Consider the following 15,002-nt stretch of genomic DNA (forward strand, 5'->3'; position numbering starts at 1 on the left):
TGCCTTTCTCTCATTTTCTCTATGTTCTTGCATCAGGGGCTCCCCCTGGCTCACACAACTCACTCCCTCACCTTCACCTACTAAGGTGGTACTCCTCTCACTTACTTTTGCCATGCTGGAAAAAATAGCATGCATATTTGAGCTCTCAATCTCTCCTTTTGCCTGGGAGCAACCCAGCCTCTCACTCAAATTGTCACTCCCTTCCCTCAGTCCTAGAAGTGATTGTACAGTAATCAAGTCTTCTACACTTGGAATTGTTTCAGTTGTGTGTGTAGAGACTATCAACGGATGCGAAATAGCCGTTGAAGGTGAAACTGATGGTATCAACGGATAACTGCTGTTAAGCTTATCCGTTGAAGAACAACCACTTGTCAACGGATGAGTGATATCCGTTGAAGAAGGAAAAGAAGTAGAAATTGAAAGTGATATAACTGTTGAATCTGTGTAGATTGATATGAGTTTTGGTGACACAGATCCTTCAATTACATCTGAAAGAATTTGCGGGTGATCCAACAAATCATCTAAAAGATGATGATCACCTGTATTTGAGTGGGGCTCCTCCCTGAGTTGTAAAGAGGGAGAATCAGGAATTGATGGGAATAACATATCCACATCTAGAGATGGTGATGAAGTGTGTGGTGATTGATGTGTGGTAATTGTGAGAGAATGGGGCTGTGACTCCACATTTGTTGGAGCCACATCAAACTGAGTTTGAGAAGGCATAGATACAAATGGATGTATCTGTGCAGTGTGTGCACCCTGTGTAGAAGATTGGGTTCTGGCTCTCTTTCTTCTAATAAAGGCTTTTGTTGGTGAGTGTTTGGCTTTATTGTCCCTCCCTCGTTTGTTCTGTGTTCCTGGTTGGGAACTATTTTCAATAGTTACATCCTTTTGGGAGGATGCAGCTAGGGATATGCTAGTAACCCTTTCAACCACCACAGCTTTTTGAGAAACTGTGGCTTGGCTAGCTTGGGAAGCACTTATCTCTCCTTCCTTATCCTGGGGGTTTCTTTGATGTTCACCCCTCCCCTCACCACTCACACCCTGTTCACTCCCCTCAGGGTTAATGGTAGATGTTACAACTGTTGTCTTTTGAGAAACAACAGAGGTAGTTTTCTTTGTCTTTGATTTTGAAAGTTTAGTTTTGGTGACCTTGGTAGGAATCTGTTGGGGCATTGTCACAGATTCCATGGCCACACTAGAAGATAAAGAAATAGAGGGGTTGGAAGAAGTAGGAGTTGTAGAAGCAATTACCTCACTTACCTGAGGTGCATTCATGATTGGTAAATATACCAACGGCACACTGCTGTTGAGATCCATTCTCAATAAATCTGCAAGAACTCTTTTCTCTTGTGCCCAGCACTTGAGTTTATTATTCTCATTGGTTATGACCAAACCTTCAGCAACATGGTTAGCCAATAACATAAAGAATCTAGCATAATAGATGTTATTAGATCTATTAGCTTTGTTACCTAATCTAGTACCCAATTCTAGCATAACATAGTTGCTAAAATTAAAATACCTATCAGAAACAAGCATATAGAGCATATTAACAAGAGATGAAGTTATGGCATCAAAATTGCTAATTTTCCCAGAGAAAACCTTGATAGAGGCATCCCCAAGAAAACTCCATTCTTTCCTAAGGCCTTTTCTTTTAATACTCCCTAAACTAGCAGAGTTAAGAGAATAAGCTATGGAATCTAACATGCTGGATACATCATTATCAGTGTGTGGTGTCATGGCATTGTTCTCAGGTAATTTAAAACATGCTAGTAAATCATCACAGTTAACACAGTGATTTTTACCTTTGAGGGTGAAGGAGATAGTCATATCTATTGAGTTGAACTGAGCAGTTGTCCAAATCTCCTCAACTACTTCACAGTAAATCGTTGGGGCTTCCAGCATTGCATAGCTAAGTTTACAGTTTTTGATGAAGTCCATCATTTTGTGATAATCGGAATGGGCTTCATTCTTTTCTACCAAAGCTATGAAATTGTTCTTCTCATAGATGAATCCGGATTGAGACATAATCTTTACTACTGGTGCCATTGTTGTGAGTAGAATTTGCAGAGAATAACTTGAAGGTTTTGCAGAGAGAAAATGGTAAAAGCTTTGAAATTTCAAGAAAGCGTAAAGTAAAAATGAAAAATCAGAAGGGCTTATATACTTTCTCAAATTAAAAAGCATAAATAAAAGATTAAACAATAAATATATGTAAGTGAATTTCAGCCGTTTAAGAATAAACTGTAAGTATTCTAAAAACTACCTTTAAAACAAATACATACAGCTGTATGTATGAGTATCAACGGTTAATACAATAGAATCAACGGCTGTGAAACACCTGAATCGACTAATGTGATATTTCAACGGATAAAGTAAACTGTCATCCATTGAAGAGCACTTCAGTTTTATCCGTTGACAAATAAAAATTTCCAGAAATGTATATGTCTTTCAACGGATAATGAACATCCGTTGACAGAACAATTTTGACTTTCAACGGATAGGGAATATCCGTTGATGGAATAATCTGTGTTAAAAATCAAATTTGTTCTAGCAGCTAATACATTTCAGGCTTCAATACAAATTGCAATAAGGACATGAATTTTAAGAGTAATTAAGCATACCTAGCTCACTTACCAATCTTGTAAATGTGGATTCATCAAGTGGCTTGGTAAATATGTCTGCAATTTGTTGTTCACTTGGAACAAAATGAAGTTCCACTGTACCTTTCATCACATGTTCCCTAATGAAGTGGTACTTGATATCAATGTGCTTGGTTCTTGAGTGATGCACTGGATTTTCAGTAATGGCAATGGCACTTGTGTTGTCACAAAATATTGGAATTTTTTCAACAGTCATACCATAGTCAAATAACTGGTTCCTCATCCATAGTATTTGTGCACAACAACTACCAGCTGCAATGTACTCAGCTTCAGCTGTTGATGTGGAAACAGAATTTTGCTTCTTGCTGAACCATGATACAAGCTTGTTCCCTAGAAATTGACAGGTGCCTGTTGTGCTTTTCCTGTCTATTTTGCAACCTGCATAATCTGCATCTGAGTAGCCAATTAGATCAAAACCAGACTCTCTAGGGTACCAAATTCCTAGATTTGGAGTCCCCTTGAGATATCTGAAAATTCTTTTAATAGCCACTAAGTGAGATTCTTTAGGGTCAGCTTGAAATCTAGCACAGAGACATGTAGAAAACATTATATCAGGTCTACTAGCAGTTAAATATAAAAGTGAGCCAACCATGCCTCTATAACTTGTAATATCCACAGACTTTTCAGCCTTGTTTAATTCAAGCTTAGTGGCAGTGGCCATGGGAGTTTTTGCAGGTGAACAATCCATTAAGTCAAACTTCTTTAAAAGATCATAAATATATTTAGTTTGACTAATGAAAATTCCACCACTAACTTGTTTAACTTGTAACCCAAGAAAGTAAGTTAGCTCTCCCATCATGCTCATTTCATATTTACTTTGCATTAATTTAGCAAACTTTTTACAAAGCTTATCATCTGTAGATCCAAATATAATATCATCTACATAAATTTGTACAAGTATCTTAGAGCCATTAACATTTCTAAAGAAGAGAGTTTTGTCAACAGTACCTCTTGTGAAATGATTATCTAGAAGGAACTTTGACAAAGTCTCATACCAGGCTCTAGGTGCTTGCTTTAGTCCATAGAGTGCTTTCAACAGATAATACACATGGTCTGGAAAATTTTGATCTTCAAAACCTGGAGGTTGGCTTACATAAACTTCTTCCTCCAATTCCCCATTTAGAAATGCACTCTTGACATCCATCTGATAGACTTTGAAATTGGCATTAGCTGCATAGGCTAGAAAGATTCTGATGGCTTCAAGTCTTGCAACTGGAGCAAATGTTTCATCAAAATCTATTCCCTCTTGTTGAGAATAGCCTTTAGCAACCAATCTGGCTTTATTCCTTATGACAATGCCATTTTCATCCATCTTGTTTCTGAATACCCATTTTGTGTCAATGGAACTCTTGTTCTTTGGCTTGGGTACCAGCTTCCAAACTTTGTTTCTCTCAAATTGGTTCAGCTCTTCCTGCATAGCTAATATCCAATCTGGATCCATTAAGGCTTCTTCCACTTTCTTAGGTTCCTCCTGAGATAGAAAACTACTATACAGACATTCATTTTGAGTAGTTTTTCTTGTTTGCACTTTAGATGATGCATCACCAATGATCAGTTCAAAGGGATGATTCTTGGTCCATTTCCTTTGAGGTGGAAGATGTGCTCTAGATGAGGTGGCCTCAGTATTGTCGTGATGTGAGACAGAGTGTTGATCAGTTGAAACTCCCCCGAGTTGTTGGTCCTTCGCAGGGAACTTGGAGTTCTATCAACTGATGATGTAAATTGATTATCCGTTGATGAACTATGATCAACGGATGCTTCATTATGTACTTCAACGGATGATGCATTATGTCTTTCAATGGATACTGCATTGCCTCTTTCAACAGATGCAGAATTCTGACTTTCAACGGATGCAGTATTTTGTGCATTATCCAAGGGCATATCTTGAATCTCTTTTGAAGTGTCATTTCCATCAATCTCCTCTTCACTATCATCACAATATATCTCAATGTTGTCAAATTTGAGTCTTTCATGGTGTCCCTCATCTGTTAGTCCATCAATCTTTTTATCATCAAACACAACATGCACAGATTCCATAACAATGTTGGTTCTTAGATTGTAGACCCTATAAGATTTTCCAGCTGAGTAACCAACAAATATCCCTTCATCAGCCTTTGCATCAAACTTCCCTTTATGGTCAGATTGATTTCTCAGTATAAAGCATTTACATCCAAAGACATGAAGAAAGTTTAGAGTTGGTTTTATTCTCTTGAACAACTGATAAGGAGTCATGCCTTTAGCTTGATTGATCAAAGAAATATTCTGAGTGTAGCAGGCATAATTAACAGCTTCAGCCCAGAAATATGTTGGTAACTTTGATTCTTCAAGCATTGTTCTGGCAGCCTCAATTAAAGATCTGTTCTTTCTTTCAACTACCCCATTTTGCTGAGGTGTTCTTGGAGCTGAGAACTCATGCATGATTCCATTTTCTTCACAGAACAGCCTCATTGTCAAATTCTTGAACTCAGTTCCATTGTCACTCCTGATATTCCTAACCTTCAAGTCAGGATGATTATTGACTTGCCTGATGTGATTGATAATGATTTCACTTGCTTCATCCTTTGATCCAAGAAAATAGACCCATGAAAACTTTGAGAAATCATCTACAATCACGAAGCAATATCTTTTTCTTGCAATTGACAATACATTGACTGGTCCAAACAAATCCATATGTATCAGCTGTAATGGTTCATCAATTGTTGTTTCAAGCTTCTTTTTGAATGATGCTTTCCTTTGTTTGCCTTTCTGACAAGCATCACACAAACCATCCCTTGAGAATTCAACAAGAGGAATTCCTCTAACTAAGTCCTTTTTGACTAGATCATTCATTGTCTTGAAATTCAAATGGGATAGCTTCTTGTGCCATAGCCAACTTTCAGCTGAACTTGCTTTGCTGAAGAGACAAGTAATAGATTCTGCATCTGTAGAGTTGAAGTCAGCTAAGTACACATTTCCTTTTCTAACTCCAGTTAGAACCACTTTGTTGTCTTTCTTACTGGTGACAACACAGGCTTCTGAATTGAAGGAAATTGTATTCCCTCTATCACATAGTTGACTGATGCTCAGTAAGTTGTGCTTGAGACCATCAACTAGTGTAACTTCATCAATTATGACATTCCTTGTTGAAATCAAGCCATATCCCATAGTAAACCCTTTGTTGTCATCTCCAAAGGTTATGCTAGGGCCAGCTCTCTCCTTAAACTCTGTGAGCAGGGAGAAATCTCCTGTCATGTGTCTTGAACAGCCACTGTCCAAGTACCATAGATTTCTTCTTTTTCCCTGCACACCATAAAATCAATCAAGTTGATTTTGGTACCCAAGTTTCCTTGGGTCCATTCTTGTTAGCCTTTCTCCTAGACTTCATTCCTCCTGCATCTTTAGACTTAGGTAACTTTGAGTCAACCTTGATCTTAGATGTAGTTAGTTGAGGTGTAGGGTTAGTCACAGAATCATTTAGCACATTTGGAATTTGATAAGGCATGGATTGTGCAAGCATGTTATTCCATATTGGCATATTGTATGGCATTTGAGGCATACTAAATGCAGCAAGATAAGGATTGTTAAAATATGGCATGTTTGCAAAATGTGCATAAGGATTCTGTTGAGACATAACAGGCATAGCATGCAGAGGTGATGCAGACATATTAGGCATGGAAGAGGGTACAGGAATGGGAGTTTTCTTAATAGATTTGCAATTAGCAGATAGACGATTAACACTACTATAATGCACACAGCTTTTTCTAGGAGCATACTTATCAGGTGTGTAATTGTTATGTTTGTTAACCCCTACCTTCCCATTTCTATTAGATTTTCTTTTAGTTTCCTTTTTATCCTCAACCACTTTGAGCCTATTCTTTAACTGTTCTAAGGTCATGTGTCCTATATTCACCTTACTGAAATCTTTGGATGTGCTTGCTTCTTCTTTGACAAAGTTCTTGGAAGTTGAACCAAACTTTTTGTTGAGTTTCTTTAGATTTTCACTTTTAGAAACATCTGCCTGTTTTAATTGAGGAACCTTCAACGGATGCTCCTTTTCTTCCTTCAACGGATAACTTTCATCATCCGTTGATTCCACATCCGTTGACAGCCCATCAATTAATTCCAGTTTCTTTTTGTTTTTATCCCAGGCAGTCTCACAGAATGATTCAATTCCTTGGACCTTGGCAATTTGAGCACAAACATCCCTAGATGTCTTCCAGGCTTTAATCACCTCTTGCTCTCTCTCTAATTGATTAGAAAATATTTCTACTTTCTTAACAGATTCAGCTAGTTCATTTTCAACAGATATACAATGTAGCTTAGTTTTCTCTAGGTCAATCAACTTATCTTCTAACACAGCATTTCTATCACTTAAAAACAAATTGTTCTCTTTAATCCTACTATTTTCTTTAGCAAGAGATTTAAGAGACACACGCAAATGATACAGTTCAGTAGACATGTCATTAAAAGCATTATTGCACTCTTCTTTAGTAAGCTGTGTTAAATCAGTAGTGATCACCTGGTTGCTTGATGAACTAACTTCATTTTCCTCAGAATCAGCCATGAGAGCCAAGTTGACATATTCCATATCTTCATCCTCTTCTTCTCCATCAGCTGCCCAGTCTTTTTCTTGAGTAATGAAAGCCCTCTCCTTTTGCTTGAGCAGATCAAAATATTTCTTTTTGTAATCTACTTGGTCAAATTTCTTCTTTTCAGAAGTTGGCTTTCTGCACTCACTTGCAAAGTGTCCACTTGTACCACAATTGTAACACTTGAACTTGGATTTGTCCACCATGTTCTTATGAGGTTTAGTGGCTCTAGTGTTTTTCCTAAATTTTATCTTTACAAATCTCCTGGACAGAAATACAAGATGCTCATCAATACCATCAGAGTCATCTTGGCTGGAGTTGTCTTCATTCTCAGCAACTTGCTCCTTACCCTTGCTTGATTCTGATTTGCTTGTGCCATCTTTGGATTTTGATGTAGATCTCACAGTTTCTTGTCTGCATTCTTTCTCATTTTCAGCTACCAAGGCAACTGAACCTCCTTTCTTTCTTCCCTTCTCCAATACCTCATCCTGTTCCAGCTCTAGTTCATAAGTCTTCAAGATTCCATATAATCTTTCAAGAGTGAAGTCCTTATAATCTTGAGAGTTTCTTAAGGAGACAGTCATGGGTTTCCATTCCTTTGGCAAGGATCTTAAAAATTTAAGATTTGAATCCTTCACCTGGTACACTCTACCATACAGCTTCAGTCCATTCAACAGCTTTTGGAATCTATTGAATGTGTCATTTAAAGATTCATTTTCTTCAAAATGAAAATACTCATACTGTTGAATGACAAGCTGCATTTTGTTTTCTTTTACTTGTTCTGTACCTTCACACAGTAGCTGAACTGTGTCCCAAACCTCTTTGGCAGTTGTGCAATTTATCACATTATCAAACATATCCTTGTCAAGACCATTAAACAAAATGTTCATAGCCTTCTTATCCTTGTGGACTTCTTCTGTGTCTTCCATTGTCCATTCTGCTCTAGGTTTTGGAATGGATTGACCAACAGCAATTGTGGCCGTAGCAACTGTGGCTACTTTGTGGGGAATGTGAGGACCATTCTCAATGCAGTTTACATAACCTTCATCTTGGGAGAGTAGATGAAGGTGCATTTTCACCTTCCAATGGTGATAACTGTCTTTGTCAAGAACTGGGATTTTTACTCCAATATCCTTCTTACTCATCTTTGTTAGTTTCCAAGATCTTTAAACTCTTTGTGTGTCAAGAGCTTGCTCTGATACCAATTGTTATTCCTAATGAACTAACAATGAGATTTACAGAAGGGGGGTTGAATGTAAATCTCAAAACCTTTTCAAGTTTTGAGCAGTTTCAAAGGCTATGTGTTTAAGATAAACAAGTGTATGAATTGCTTTAAGCTAATACAGATAGATATATATTCAAACACTAATGTAAAGAACACAACAGACCTTAAAAACTTTTCTGGTGGATTGTTGTTCCACCAGAGATGGTATTTCAGAAAATCTGTGATTCAAGAAGTTGATCACAGCTGCATCCTAGTACAAACTAGATAATTTTTCTCTCAAGATTTTTCTAAACAGCTCTGGAAAAATTCTCATCTAATTACTAGCTGCTACTTGGTTTATATATCACCAAGTTTACAAGTGAAGACAAAGATAAAAAGTACAATAATAAAATAAGTTCTCCACTTGTTTCTACTCCATTTTACTCCAGTGCATTGTTGACTATTGCCTCTTTGTGCTAGAGTAGAACGGCTGCTTTTTCTGATGTTCTCGAAATAGGCTTCCACATCTCAGTTGTCTCTGTCAACCCATGTGCCTCTGTTTGTAGGTACAACTACCACTTGTCAACTGCTATTTAACAGAACATCCGTTGAAGCCTTCATCCGTTGATGGCTTTATCCGTTGATGTGTTAGCAGTTGAAGCTCTATCCGTTGATGCACTCATCCGTTGAAGGATGTTATCCGTTGAAGCTTTAGAGACATCCGTTGAAGCTTTGTTTCTCATCCGTTGAAGGTCTTTAAGTTATCCGTTGACACCATTTCATTTATACAAAATTACAAGGCATGAAATATTTACAATTGGCCTTCTTATCTGCATATCCTCTAGTAGTAAACATGACTTATAATTTCCCTCAACATTTAAGAATTATATCTCAAATTCAGAGACTGAAATGTGCTACAACACTAGACTTATTTCTAAGTAAAGCTACACCATCAACGGATAGCCAAAATGGTCTTATCCGTTGAGGCTACAAACACTAGATTTCTACTTAAGTGTTTTGTTAAACATATCATCAAACTAATGCACATATATTCCTAACATCATCTCTTCATCAACATCTATTTCAGGTAAACTTTCAGTTTCTGAATCATCATTATCAGAATATGATGACTCTGAATCATACTTTATGATGAGAGCCTTTCCTTTGCCCCTTTTTGAGGCAGCCATTTTAGGAGATTCCTCCTCAGCTTTAAGAGCAACTGTCCTTGACTTTCTTCCATACCTCTTACTCCTTTGATCCATCTCAAGTTCATAAGTCTTGAGCATACCATAAATTTCATCAAGAGTAGTTTTAGTAAGGTCATAGTTGTCTCTTATGGTAGTAGACTTCAAATCCCAATTTTCAGGAAGAGCTAAAAGGAATTTTAGATTTGAATCTTCAAGATCATATTCCTTGTCCACAAGTGACAGGTCATTCAAGAGTTTGACAAACCTATCATATAAGTCAGTTAAAGACTGATCAGCTTTTGAGTCAAAGTGCTCATACTCTTGGGTGAGTATAGTCCTCATGTTCTTCTTGATTGCATCAGTTCATTGGCATCTTGTCTCCAAAACATCCAATATCTCCTTTACAGTTTTGTAATTAATTACCATGTTTGACATGACATTATCAATGGCACTATGCAGTAAATGCCTTAAACTTGCATCCTTGGCAATAGATGAGATGTCTTCAGCTGTGTACTCGCCTTTCTCCTTTGGTATGGACTTTGCTGGTTGATCAGCAACTACAACAGAGAGCTTGGTAGGCTTATGTGGTCCTTCATTAATTCTGTCAAGGTATTATGGATCTGTAGCTTCCAGAAACATAGCCATCTTCACTTTCCATATGGAATACTCAAGATGTCTCAGTATGGGAACCCTAATAGTCTCATATCGACTGTGGGTTTGAGTCTTTTGAGTTTTTTCAGTTTTGGTGGGCGTGGTTGGAGTTTGTGCTTCTTCACACATGATTGTTTGGATCTTTACTGTATGTGTGTTAACAGATAAGCTCTGATACCATTTGTTAGGTCACACAACACTGTCTGAAGGGGGTTGAATACAGTGTTAATACAATCAAATCGATTTAACACAAGTATGTAACAAAGATCAAGTATATTGAATAAACTCTGTTACAATAAGAACTGTTGTTCTCTCTCAGTGATGAGCAAATATCACTTTGAGCTGCTAGGTTACAATGTATAATCTTCTCGATAATGATAACACATATAGTGTAAACCCTAAGTCTGTGTTTATATACTACACAGTTACAAGATAACTTCTAATTGATATGGAATATAATTCTATCTCATAAAATATATCAATCAGATATCTTCTACAAGTCTTCCAGTCTTCTAACTCTTTTCATGCATATCTTCTTTTGTTTTAGTCTCGATCTTCTACTGTAAATCAGTTTCCTTCATTAACTGTAAGTCCTCCCGCACTTAAGTTCTGATATGACCTTAAGTTCTGATATTAAGTTCTGACTTCCAGTAAGTCCTGATTTCAGTAAGTCCTGATTTGTCCAGTTGTTAAGTTTTGAAAATTAAACACAAATCATATTAGACATGACATCTCAAATATATCTAATTGGTACTCGTGCAATGAAAGTTGACGTTTATCAGTTTCGTGTTATCTGATTAGTGACATCACCATTGTATGCTAAGGTTAAGAACAATAAGCCTATTGAATGAAGTATTTAATGAAGTTAGAATCCCATGTTTGTCATATATATTAATTCAATCAACCTTATTCTTGTAGTTATAATCATTAGTTTAATTCTTAGTTATAAACAACCTCAATTTGTCATCATCTTAGCATTGAATAATAATTATACATTGTTGCTTAAGTGCGTGAATTAATTAGTTAACCAATACAGTCTTTGTGGGAACGAACTAGAAAAGATTATATACTACTTGCGAACTCGTATACTTGCATGTAATATTAGCGCGTGTTTAGCGACTAACAAGTTTTTGGCGCCACTGCCGGGGACTGCAGTGTTAATTGATAGTTTATGTGCTTTCCATCAGTGGTCGTTAATGTTCATTGACTCGGACATTGTTACTTATCTGTTTCCTTATCTTATTTCAGGTACTCTAGCGAGGGTGTATGCATACGCGTTCACGTACTCGTAAGAGAATACTGGATAAAGCCGAGGAAGAAGTTGTGGTTGTTCGTAAGGAAGTTTTGGAGGAAGAAAAGAAGGTAGAGGAAGAAGAGAAATTCGAAGAACCAGTTGTAGTAGCGATGGGAGATCAAGCAGAAAATCTGAAGGTTTTGATGGACTATTCTCAGCATAAGATTAATGACATTCAGTCAAGCATCATCAGACCGACCATCAGGGCTAACACTTTTGAGATCAAGTCAAGCACGATTCAGAAGATATAGAACTCAGTTCAGTTTGGGGGTTCTCCTACTGAAGACCCCAACATGCACATCAGGGATTTCATCAAGATCTGCGACACTTTCAAATTCAATGATGTGACTGAAGATGCTATCAAGCTACGCCTTTTCCCATTCTCTCTGAGGGACAAGGCCAACTGCTGGTTACACTCTCTACCAGCAGGATCTATCACCACTTGGGAGGATCTCGCGCAAAAGTTTCTCACTAAATTCTTCCCCATAGCGAAGACTGCTGCAATCAGGAATGCTCTTACCCAGTTTGCTCAGCAAACTGGGGAATATCTGTGTGAGGCTTGGGATCGATATAAGGAGATGCTAAGGAAGTGCCCAGACCATGGCATGCCTGATTGGATGATTATTAATTGTTTCTACAATGGTCTGGGTGTTACTTCTAGACCCATGCTTGATGCAGCATCAGAAGGAGCCTTGTGGGCTAAGAGCTACGATGAATCTTATGAACTTACCGAAATGATGGCTACTAATGAGTACCAGAATCCTTCCTAGAGACTGACTCAGGGGAAAGTTGCAGGAATTCTGAAGTTGGACGCAGCAAATGATATCGTTGCCCAACTTAAGGCTTTGACGATGAAGGTTGATACTTTGGATAATTATGGAGTTAATCAAATTGCCAGTATCTGTGAACTTTGTGTTGGTGCCCATGATACTGATCAGTGTGTCAGCTCAGTTCGTGAGCAACTTCCAGCGATCGCAGCAACCAGTGCCAGCCACCTATCATTCCAACAATCGCAATCATCCTAATTTCAGTTGGAGCAATGCTCAGAATACGGTTCAACAGCCTTATCAGCATTACCCAGCTAAGCAGTACAACCCCCATTATTTTCATCAACCACAGTATGCACCTAGACAACAACTCCAGCTGCAACAAGCCAATGAAAAATCTGAATTAGAGGAGTTGAAGCTTATGTGTAAGAGTCAAACTGTTTCTATCAAGACCTTGGAAAATCAAATTGGGCAAATTGCCAATACCTTGCTAAATCGTCAACCTGGTACACTACCTAGGGACACTGAAGTGCCAGGAAAGAGGGAAGCTAAAGAACATGTAAAGGCAATCACTTTAAGGTCTAGAAAGGTTGTGAATCCCTAACAAACTCAAGAGTTACTGAAGAAGCTGAGGCTGAGAAAGAAGTAGAGCAACGGGATAAAGAAGTGGAACCAAGAAAGACTACTATTGAGCACACTCCGCCTGAGGTTAATACAGGGGAGAAACAGATCTATCCTCCACCGCTTTTCCCAAGCGGCTACAGAAGAAAAAGCTGGACAAGCTATTTGAGAAGTTTCTGGAGGTGTTCAAGAAACTTCATATCAACATACCTTTTGCCCAGGCTCTTGAGCAGATGCCTAGTTATGCAAAGTTTATGAAAGGTATTCTCTCTCGGAAGGTAAAGCTAGATAAATTAGAGACAGTCGCTCTCACAGAGGAATGCAGTGTTGTGCTACAACAGAAGTTGCCTCCGAAATTTAAAGATCTAGGAAGCTTCACTATTCCATGTACTATTAGAAAAGTGTCTTTTGATAAATGCTTATGTGACTTGGGAGCTAGCATCAATCTGATGCCTCTGTCAATTTTCAAGCAGTTGGACTTACCCGATCCCAAACCGAATTATATGACCTTGAATTTGGCCGACCATTCTATTACATATCCGCGAGGTATTGTGGAGGATGTTTTGGTCAAGGTTGATAAACTCATCTTCCCTGCTGATTTCGTAATTCTTGATTTCGAGGAGGATAAGAAGATTCTCATAATCTTGGGAAGACCTTTCCTGGCGACTGGCTGAACCTTGATAGATGTGTAGAAGGGTGAGCTCACAATGCGAGTTCTGGATCATGATGTTACTTTTAATGTGTTCAATGCTATGAAATTTCCTACTGATAATGAGGAGTGCTTAAAAATGGAGTTGGTCGATTCGGTGGTCACATCGGAACTTGATTAATTGCTAAAGTCTGATGCCTTAGAGAAGGCCTTGTTGGGGAATTCAGATAGTGAAGATGATGAAGGTGAAGAACAATTGCAATATTTGAATGCTTCTCCCTGGAAAAGGAAGATTGATATGCCTTTTGAATCTCTTGGAATTGTGGAATTGAACAAAGCTCCTAAACGCCTCAAGCCATCTATTGAGGAAGCTCCCACTCTTGAGCTTAAGCCTTTACCCGAGCATTTGAGGTATGCGTTTTTAGGTGATGCATCTACTCTGCCTGTTATTATTGCATCTGACCTTTCAGGTAGTGATGAGAAAAAACTTTTGAGGATTTTGAGAGAGTTCAAATCTGCAATTAATGGACCATAGCGGATATCAAGGGAATCAGCCCTTCTTATTGCATGCATAAAATTCTGCTAGAGGAAGGTAGCAAGCCTACGGTCGAGCAGCAAAGAAGACTTAATCCTATCATGAAGGAAGTAGTGAAGAAGGAAATTCTTAAGTGGTTTGATGCAGGGATCATCTACCTTATATCTGACAGTTCATGGATAAGCCCGGTTCAATGTGCGCCAAATAAAGGTGAAATTACTGTGGTAGCAAATGAGAAGAATGAGCTTATTCCTACAAGCACAATCACGGGGTGGAGAGTTTGCATGGACTACAGGAAGCTGAACAAAGCCACTAGGAAGGATCACTTCCCCTTGTCCTTCATTGATCAAATGCACGACAGGTTGGCTGGTCATGAGTATTATTGTCTTCTAGATGGCTATTTGAGTTATAATCAGATTTGTATCACTCCAGAAGATCAGGAGAAAACTACCTTCACTTGTCTATTTGGTACTTTCTCCTTCAGACGAGTCTCTTTTGGTCTGTGTGGTGCACCAACCACATTTCAGATATGTATGATGTCCATCTTTTCTGACATGATTGGCCAGAATGTGGAGGTGTTCTTGGACGACTTCTCAGTCTTTGGCTATTCTTTTGATGTATGCTTGCAAAATCTGGGACATGTTCTCAAAAGGTGTGTTGAGACCAATCCGGTTCTCAATTGGGAGAAATGTCACTTTATGGTGCGTCAGGGTATTATTCTTGGGTACAAGGTTTCTAGTAAAGGTCTAGAGGTGGACAAGGCTAATGTGGGGGTCATTGAGAATCTTCCTCCACCTATTTCCGTTAAGGGAATTTGCAGTTTTCTTGGTCATGCGGGTTTCTACAGGCGTTTCATCAAAGAC

The 15,002-nt window shown here is 38.3% G+C and overlaps 1 non-coding gene across 1 annotated transcript; it reads right to left on the minus strand.

Annotated features, from left to right (window-relative positions):
• Nucleotides 1-12,067: 12,067 nt before the first annotated feature.
• LOC141676314 (small nucleolar RNA R71) lies at nt 12,068-12,174 on the minus strand. The gene has a single exon (XR_012556912.1). It is a non-coding gene; the product is annotated as a small nucleolar RNA R71 (small nucleolar RNA).
• Nucleotides 12,175-15,002: the final 2,828 nt, after the last annotated feature.

Source organism: Apium graveolens, chromosome 7, assembly GCF_009905375.1.
Source record: "Apium graveolens cultivar Ventura chromosome 7, ASM990537v1, whole genome shotgun sequence".
Lineage (NCBI taxonomy): Eukaryota > Viridiplantae > Streptophyta > Magnoliopsida > Apiales > Apiaceae > Apium > Apium graveolens.